General features: G+C 37.3%; 1 protein-coding gene across 1 annotated transcript in view; it reads right to left on the reverse strand.

Moving 5' to 3' along the window:
- Positions 1–9590, reverse strand: part of LOC6603368 (ran-binding protein 16) — a 59060-nt gene extending 49470 nt beyond the window's left edge. Inside the window, exon 1 of the mRNA XM_026992560.1 lies at positions 9439–9590. The gene's annotated coding sequence lies outside the window, so the exon portion shown is untranslated. The remainder of the gene's footprint in view (positions 1–9438) is intronic.
- Between the last annotated feature and the right edge of the window lie 434 nt (positions 9591–10024).

The following is a 10024-nucleotide window of genomic DNA, read 5'->3' on the forward strand; positions in this document are numbered from 1 at the left end:
CGTCGAAAGTTGTGAAAAATAATCCAACGAAAACCATCTCGAAAAATTTCCATTTTTTTGCCAAGTGAATTTTTGTTAGCTGATTGTAAACAAAAAAAAAAACAATTGTACATAAAAACGTTGTATGTACATATGTGCTAAAAAATGACAAAGTTTATCGTGGCGTTGTCAGATTTTACGTATTGGCATTAGTATTGCCAATTCCAAAAATATAAATAGCAACCCTCGTAATATTCGTAATCGAAATACCTAGACCTAAGTACATTTGTAAGAAAATAACTATGTTTCCTGTCGCCCATAGCGGAGTAATAATTCGAATGCCAGAGAACATCGTAGCTGAGTGCTACAGCAAGGTCATTGCAGTACGTCATGCAAAGGGCTCCCAAGCCTTGCCTCTTGCAAGGCGGCACCGACAAACAACTGTGCCCAAGAGCTGCATTCCGGAGCAGTAGCCCACTGCCACACACAACTCAACGATCTGCTCCCGATCGTCGAATTAGATGAAGGCATCGTAGTAATCAACGCCGCACATGTCATCGTGACCATTGACAATGGCCCGGAACGCCGAATTACGGGAACCTACGCACACAAACTTCAATAGCGTGCCGAAAAGGTTCCCAGGTGTGACAGCGGCCACGAGAATCAAAGTCACCCGGCACCAAACTCTGTTGAGCCTGCCATACCTCCACAAACTCAGCGAGGAAAATTTAGAACGCATTGCTGAAGTTCCGTCCAGCAGGTGCTGAAGAACTTGGGCTTGACCGAGGACGGCCTAGTCTTGAAGGAGGGAGTAGTTAACAAATGTTAGCCAAATTGGCCACTGGGCGGAGCGATTTCTGCAAGATCGCTGAGTAGGCAGATTCGCTGACCGTGCGAGCGAGGGCTCGAGACCGGGAGTTTGGGTACCTTAAGTTTAGTTTTATATTGATCCGCCGAGTGGCAACTACACATTTCGGTGTAAGCCTCGCATCCTATATTAACTCATAGTAATGAATAAAGGTTTACTGCATTATTCAAAGTAACTTCAAAATTATTATTGACTTGTATGCAACGGAGTCCCGTCATACCTATGTCACTGTGAAACTTTCCTTTGAACACAAGGCTTTTTTTAAACCAAAAATCTTGTATTTCTTATAAATAGTACTTGAAATCAGGTGCTTGGTGCTTCCTTTATTTAAGAATCAACTCGCCTCGTTTTGCTACATATTAAAATTTCGGCTGGTTAAAGTATACTTTCTTCGTAACAAGACGAGTGATGATTATGTGAATATCGACCAAATATTTTTAACAAATGAGAAGAAACGTCACTAAAAATCGGAGCACAAAAGAAGTGGTCACTCTTTAAAGGCAGTCATAAAACAATTGTTGCCCGCGGACACGATTAGAAACAGAATCGAAGACACTTTAACATCGTTTGTTCTCAACACGCTCTTTGCCCAACCAACGAGTGTAGTTTGTCGCTATGTGCATTCGTTCACATGAGACACTTCGCTGCACTAAATGTTCCGAAAGAGTAATTTGCAAATTTATATGTGTGCTTATCTTTTCCCCCCCTCCTTTTCCAAAACAAAAACGAGGGGGAACGTTGTGAGTTGCTGCGGACACCGCAACTCTACAGTTATACCCGATACTAAGTCAGTATGGCTCTCCTCCGGCAGACGCCGCTAATATTAAACGACACGACAAAGATTGCGTGCGAGAGAGACAGAAAATCAGTCTGAGCGTGACGTCGGGCGCTGCGTAGCCAGTGCAAATTGATTTGTTCCTTTTGGCTATAAAAATGATCTGATCTGATCGAGATTCAGCAATCCGATAGATATGGCCGATATCTATGATTCTGCGTTTTTAGTTTTCTCAAATCTGCAATATTGTGGATGCAACAGATTTTCGTCCTTTGTGTGGGCGGAAGGGGGTGAGGCGAAATTTTGAGATATACGTTTTATAGTGACATCTTAAAGGAGTGTGTGTACCAAATTTGGTTACTCTAGCGTTAATAGTCTCTGAGATTTGTGGATGCCCCAGATTTTCGTCCTTTGCGGGGGCGGAAGGGGGTGTGGCGAAATTTTGACACAAAACGGTCAAGGTCCGATATCACAGGAGTGTGGATACCCAATTTGGTTGCTCTAGCTCTTATGGGTTCTGAGATCCTTGAACTCATATTTTGTAATTGGCAAAACCGACCATGAAACCTGTGTGTTAGAGAGAGACAGAGCGAGAAAGAATGAAATTGTTTTCTTGATTCTGGCTATAATAATTATACGATCTGGTTCAGATTTTGCACTTTAGAACATATAGACATCCTCTAAGATTCTGCGTTTTCAGTTTTCTCGTATCTTTAATATTGTGGAACACGACCTTTGTGGGGGCGGAAAGGGGCGACATTTTGAAATACACGTGTTATAGAATAATCAAACAGGAGTGTGGATACCAAATTTGGTTACTCTAGCCTTAATAGTCTCTGAGATTTGTGGTTGCCTCAGATTTTCGTCCTTTGCGGGGGCGGAAGGGGGTGTGGCGAAATTTTGACACAAAACGGTCAAGGTCCGATATCACAGGAGTGTGGATACCCAATTTGGTTGCTCTAGCTCTTATGGGTTCTGAGATCCTTGAACTCATATTTTGTAATTGGCAAAACCGACCATGAAACCTGTGTGTTAGAGAGAGACAGAGCGAGAAAGAATGAAATTGTTTTCTTGATTCTGGCTATAATAATTATACGATCTGGTTCAGATTTTGCACTTTAGAACATATAGACATCCTCTAAGATTCTGCGTTTTCAGTTTTCTCGTATCTTTAATATTGTGGAACACGACCTTTGTGGGGGCGGAAAGGGGCGACATTTTGAAATACACGTGTTATAGAATAATCAAACAGGAGTGTGGATACCAAATTTGGTTACTCTAGCCTTAATAGTCTCTGAGATTTGTGGATGCCCCAGATTTTCGTATAGTCTCTGAGATCTAGGCGCTCATTTTTCGCAATAGGCAAAGCCGACCATGAAACGTGTGTGTTAGAGAGAGGACAGAGCGAGAGAAAAGGAAATTGTTTTCTTTATTCTGGCTATAATAATAATACGATTAGGTTTCGATTTTGCAGTCTAAGAGATATACATAGTTATTTTCTACGATTCTGCGTTTTTGGTTTTCTTGTATCTTTAAAATTGTGGATGCCACAGATTTTCGTCTTTTGTGGGGGCGGAGTGGGCGGGGCAAAGTTTTGAAATATACTTGTAGCAGTGACATATCACAAAGGTCCGGATATAAAACGTCGTTGCTCTAGCTCTTATAGTCTTTGAGCACTAGGCGCTGAAGGGGACGGACAGACGGACGGACGGACAGACGGACAGACAGACATGGCTCAATCGACTCGGCTATTGATGCTGATCAAGAATATATATACTTTATGGGGTCGGAAACGATTCCTTCTGGACGTTACACACATCCACTTTTACCACATCCACTTTTATCACAAATCTAATATACCCCAATACTCATTTTGAGTATCGGGTATAAGAAATAGATGACTTATTAATGCATTAACGTAATTTTAACACCATTACCAGGACAATTTAGCTTGTGCTTTCTTTTTTAATAAATATTTTTTTAGCCCGGCCGTAAATATGGCTTGAAAATAATGAGTCAAGGCAAGAACTTTTCGTTTTCGTGCAAACTGCAATCGCAGCCCGATTCGGTTATCGGAATGTTTGCCAAAAATGCACATTTAAATCGGACTTCAAAATGTAAGTGCAAAAAATCAACTTTGTGGTAACATCCAGATGGGGTTGAACTTTCTCCAAAATCATTTCGAAAGTAGGTTTGACACTTCGAAATGACATCAAAAATTTGAAAACTTGACCATTATAAATTTAATTTTCAATTTGCCTTAGTAAAATGGCTATATGTGCAAAAATTATTTTCAATTTTTCTTAAAAAGTAATAGCTGCTTGTTTGGTTTGACTATGCAGTTCTTATCTCTTATTGTTGTGTTCAGTTATGACAATGATTTGTCTTTGAACTCCATTTGTGGTACCGTTAGCTTAGATAAGAGATCAAGCTCGCGCTCTACGTAGAAAATAGATATATGTGCAATCATGTTTATTCATGTTTTGAGAGTCGCAGTGTTAGCATCTTTTCAGTAAAAGTGACAAGCTGTTTGATTCTGTACGTAAGAAATCATTATTGCATCAAACCAATAAGAATATTAAAGAAAATTTAACTTTTAGTTAAAAATGCCTCGTGGTTCAGAATTGTCTGAGGGAAGGATCAAGGGAATGAAGTTAGACGGCATGAAAACTGGTCGCATCGCTTCGCTAATGAATCGACATCGTAATACAATTTTGATCTTTTTGAAAGATCCAGACGGTTACCGCATAAATCGTCGGCTTATCCCGGTACCAACCATTACCGAACGCACAAAACGGCACATGCGGCAGCTGGCAACTGAAGACATGATCAGCTGCAACAAAATTAAGACAGAACTGGGTTTAAAAATCACCAGGCAACGTGTGTGCCAAATTTTGACCGAAAATTTGAACCTCAAATATCAAAACAAAGTTGGCAAACCTCGCTTAGGTAAACAGCATAAAGATGCGCGCATGACCTTTTATGAAAAACACAAGTTCTGGGACCTCGAATTCGAAAATATAATTTTTAGTGACGAAAAAAATTTAATTTAGACGGTCCAGACGGCCATCGTAAGTATTTTAGAGATCCGCGTCATCCACGGGAAACTTGCTACAAGCAGAACCATGGCGGTGGATCACTTATGGTATGGGCTGCATTTAGTGCCTAAGGAAAGTCCCCAATTTGTTTTGTATCCGGCCGAATGAATGCTCAAGCTTACAGTCAGTCACAAAAGTATTCGTCTCTAGGTATCCTCTATATTCCAGCTCGTTTTTGGTGGTTATTTTACAACGAATTTAATCGTTTTTTCATAGGATGGGCTAAATTTAGTATTTATCTAACATAATTGAACATAATTTTATTTAAATCTTAACCATTAAATTTTTTTTTCATATAAAAACAAAAAAATCAACCAAATTTCATATCACAAAAGTATTCGTCTCTTCAGAAAAATACGTTATTTTTTAGTATTTTTTTTAGGGGCAATCGCATTTTTTTCGGCGCTTGGGATTAATTAGGACATGGCGAATCCATTTCGGGGAAACCCCCATTTACATTCGTGCCCAAAAATTGATCTGCCTTATTAAAAATGCCAAAAGGGTCAGAATTGAACAATTCGCAAAAAAAAACGAGGGGGAACGTTGTGAGTTGCTGCGGACACCGCAACTCTACGGTTATACCCGATACTAAGTCAGTATGGCTCTCCTCCGGCAGACGCCGCTAATATTTAACGACACGACAAAGAGTGCGTGCGAGAGAGACAGAAAATCAGTCTGAGCGTGACGTCGGGCGCTGCGTAGCCACTGCAAATTGATTTGTTCCTTTTGGCTATAAAAATGATCTGATCTGATCTGATCCAGATTCAGCAATCTAATAGATATGGTCATTATCTATGATTCTGCGTTTTTAGTTTTCTCAAATCTGCAATATTGTGGATGCAACAGATTTTCGTCCTTTGTGGGGGCGGAAGGGGGTGGGGCGAAATTCTGAGATATACGTTTTATAGTGACATCTTAAAGGAGTGTGTGCACCAAATTTGGTTACTCTAGCCTTAATAGTCTCTGAGATTTGTGGTTGCCTCAGATTTTCGTCCTTTGCGGGGGCGGAAGGGGGTGTGGCGAAATTTGGACAGGAAACGGTCAAGGTCCGATATCACAGGAGTGTGGATACCAAATTTGGTTGCTCTGGCTTTTATAGGTTCTGAGATCCTTGAACTCATATTTTGCAATTGGCAAAACCGACCATGAAACCTGTGTGTTAGAGTGAGACAGAGCGAGAAAGAGTGAAATTGTTTTCGTGATTCTGGCTGTAATAATTATACGATCTGGTTCAGATTTGGCACTCTAGAAGATATAGTCATCTTCTACGATTCTGCGTTTTTAGTTTTCTCGTATCGTCGAAATTGTGGATGCCACAGATTTTCGCCCTTTGTGGGGGCGGAAGTGGGCGGGGCAAAGTTTTGAAATATTTTTGGAGCAGTGACATATCACAGAAGTCTGGATCCAAAACATCGTTGCTCTAGCTCTTATAGTCTTTGAGCATTAGGCGCTGAAGGGGACGGACAGACGGACGGACGGACAGACAGACAGGGCTCAATCGACTCGGCTATTGATGCTGATCAAGAATATATATACTTTATAGGGTCGGAAACGATTCCTTCTGGACGTTACACACATCCACTTTTACCACAAATCTAATATACCCCAATACTCATTTTGAGTATCGGGTATAAAAATTATCTGGCACCTACACAATGAGGGCTAATCTAATAAATATATTAGTGAGTTGTTCGAACAAAGTGTTTCGACAATTAAAAGTGCAATTTCTCGACTAAAAGAATAGAATTGGTAGATAGTGAGCTAATTCCATTTACTGAGCATTTCCATGGGGATCAATGAACTTTTCAACAGGACAATTCGCCAATTCACGTTGCCCGTACTACAATAGGCTATTTTGAGACCCACAAGATACCATTGATGAGTCTATGCCTGTACAAAGCAGTACGATACATTGAAGCAACTAAAACAAACAGAATGGAACAGGATGGAAATAACAACACTACAAAACTTGGCAAATTCAATGCCCAGTAGGCTAAAAAAGCTTCAGGAGCAAAAGTTTAGCTCCATTAATTATTAAAAGAGTTCATATTTCCATTAACTTGTTCCTTGGAAATTTGTTTCATAAAAAATATTTTTGCTGTTATACCCATTTTTTATGTAAAAAATGTAAAATAATTTATTTTTTATTTATTAAAAAAATTAATATTGAATTTGTCTATGCCTTTTTGTTTTTACTTATTAACAGCTAACTAAATAAAAATATAAAATAAATGAAGAAAATACGTGTTGAAAAAAAAACGTCATTCAAAGCAGTGCACATACATATAGCCATTTTACTAAGGAACATGCTGTTAGTTTGTCAAACATGTTAAATACACAATGTTACATCGAAGATGACTTGATCTTAAATCGCGCAATTACTGCCGCCGTTTTGCTTCAAACAAAGCAAGTCAAAAAATTAAAGTAATTTTTGTTTTGCCAGAAACGATGATAAAATTAAACAAATCGATGACAAAAATTTGTGAAAACGGGAGCACCTAAAAACGGAACGTTTTGGCTGACAGAAGTAAGTGAAATAGCTTGTGTGATTGTTGTATGGATTTCTGGAATTGGCGATGTCCTTAGCGACGTTTATTCAATGTGTCCACATCCGTAATAAAATATAAAAAACAAGAAACTAATTTATTTTGACATTTCATGAGCTGTAAAATTTAAAATATTGGACAAATATGGCATTATAATATTATCACTTTTTCATTTCAGGGCTTAATATTTCTCAAACGGTAAGCTAAAACTACGACGTTTTGAGAGACGATTGATACAGTCAGCACAACATTTATTCGGACACTCGTCTATGTCAACTTTCTTTATAAATAACTTGAAAAGTATTTAAGTTTGACAACAAATTTTTATTTCATTATGAACATGGATATTACTACTACTAATTTTAAATCTAAAAACAAAAAAAAAATTCTTTGGCGTATAAAAAAAAATTAAAAGTATCAAAAAAGCCACTTTTTTACGCACAACAATTATTCGGACACTTTTTATTTTGTACGAAAAAAACTTATTGTCCCCAATTTTTTCTGATTTCAATATTTGGTGGGGCCGCCCTTAGCTTCAATAACAGCTTTTAGACGTCGGGGCATACTTTTTACCAAATGATTGGTTTCATTTGGATCAATTTTCTCCAATTTCTCCACCCCCAAACCATTACATTTCCACCGCCATGCTTCACTTCATTTCCGATGTGAACAAAAAAAAAAGATTGGAGTTCGCAAAACTTCACTTAAATAAGCCAGATTCTTTTTGGGAGAATGTTATATTTAGTTAGGAGTCTAAATATAATATATTCGGACATGATGGACCATCCAAAGTATGGAGAAAGGATAATCAAGCCATGAAAGAGAAAGACCTCATCCCAACAGTGAAGCATGGCGGTGGAAATGTAATGGTTTGGGGGTGTATAGCAGCAGCTGGACCTGGGCAAATGGTGTTTATTGAGACCAAGATGGACAAGCACATCTACAAGAAAATTTTGACTGACAATTTAATGGCGAGTGTCGAAAAATTGGGTCTTAAAGCGATGAATTTCTTGTTTCAACAAGACAATGACCCCAAAAATACCTCGTTTTTGGTCCAAGAATGGCTGTTGTATCAGTGCAAGCAGTTAAAAACGCCGCCGCAGTCACCAGATCTGAACGCCATAGAGCATGTTTGGGATTTGCTAGAAATAAAAATTAGGAAACATAAAATTTCCTCCAAGGAAATCCTTAAAACGGCTCTGATGACGGAATTGGAGAAAATTGATCCAAATGAAACCAATCATTTGGTAAAAAGTATGCCCCGACGTCTAAAAGCTGTTATTGAAGCTAAGGGCGGCCCCACCAAATATTGAAATCAGAAAAAATTGGGGACAATAAGTTTTTTTCGTACAAAATAAAAAGTGTCCGAATAATTGTTGTGCGTAAAAAAGTGGCTTTTTTGATACTTTTAATTTTTTTTTATACGCCAAAGAATTTTTTTTTTGTTTTTAGATTTAAAATTAGTAGTAGTAATATCCATGTTTATAATGAAATAAAAATTTGTTGTCAAACTTAAATACTTTTCAAGTTATTTATAAAGATAGTTGACATAGACGAGTGTCCGAATAAATGTTGTGCTGACTGTATCTGCATTCATTATCTTTTCAAAATAGCGAAATTCTATACAACTGGGTTTAACATACTCAATATGTACAAAATGTCTAAAAAAAAAAAATAAAAATAAATATTTATATAAATTTAAAGAAATTCGAACCATAAAATAACCATGATTCATTATACTTTTTGGAGCCGCAGGTTATCACACAAAATCAGTTTGGAACCAGTACAAAAATGTAGATGTTTTTGCATGGTATAAGTTTTTCTGGCAGTTTTGTTCTTAGTGGAGTGTAATAAATAAATTAATGTTATGCCGAACAAAAGAAAAACTGTTTTAGGTATATTTGTATGCATATGTGTACATATGCATATTTAAACAAATTTTAAAATCTAACTCTTTAAATAAATTTTGAAGAAATGCATAAACTAATTCATTTATTTTATTTTAGACTTCAAATTCAATATATTTATGTAATATACATACATATGTACATACACCTAGACATAACACAAATGCAAATATTGTAATTTTTTTGTTTGAATTTGATAACAACAGAAAGAATTGGTCCACATATTATATACAACTAAAAGTAATGAAAGTAATTCATCAAGTACCATAACGTCACAGCTGATTGGCCGCTTTCGTTTTAATAACAAAAAATATGCTAAAATGTTTTGTTTGTATTTATGTGAGTATTACACACGTTTCACAACCCGGCACTTTTTTAACTACACGCGCTGAATAACATTTAATGTTAACATTGTTTCTAAAAAATTTAAAAAAAAAGTACAGTAATACAAAGATCGAATGACCTAGATATTTTAACACTGCCTGTTGATTATTTTATAAATTATACGTAAATAAGGAGAAAATCGACTTAAAATCCATCAAGCAGGGAGCAATAGTGATGCAAAATATCCTTAAGCCTTTGGATACTATCGACTATGATTTCAGAAACACGACATCGATATATTAATATGGGGTGTTTTCTGTACCGGCACTGACCTAACCATACAGTATATAGATGTGCCAGTTCATAAAACGAACATGTCGCACAGCGAATAAAAATAACTAAATCCCAGGGCCTTCGGCTTTGGCGTTCGGAATAACTGAACAATTTTCAGAAAGGCAAAACGTTACGGTGCTTTCCATAAAGTGTTGATGGACGGCGGCCAGTGTACATAGGCTATAAATAGAAAA

This window comes from Drosophila persimilis, unplaced genomic scaffold (genome assembly GCF_003286085.1).
Source record: "Drosophila persimilis strain 14011-0111.01,24,50 unplaced genomic scaffold, DperRS2 tig00000746-arrow-arrow-pilon, whole genome shotgun sequence".
NCBI classification, from domain to species: Eukaryota; Metazoa; Arthropoda; class Insecta; order Diptera; family Drosophilidae; genus Drosophila; species Drosophila persimilis.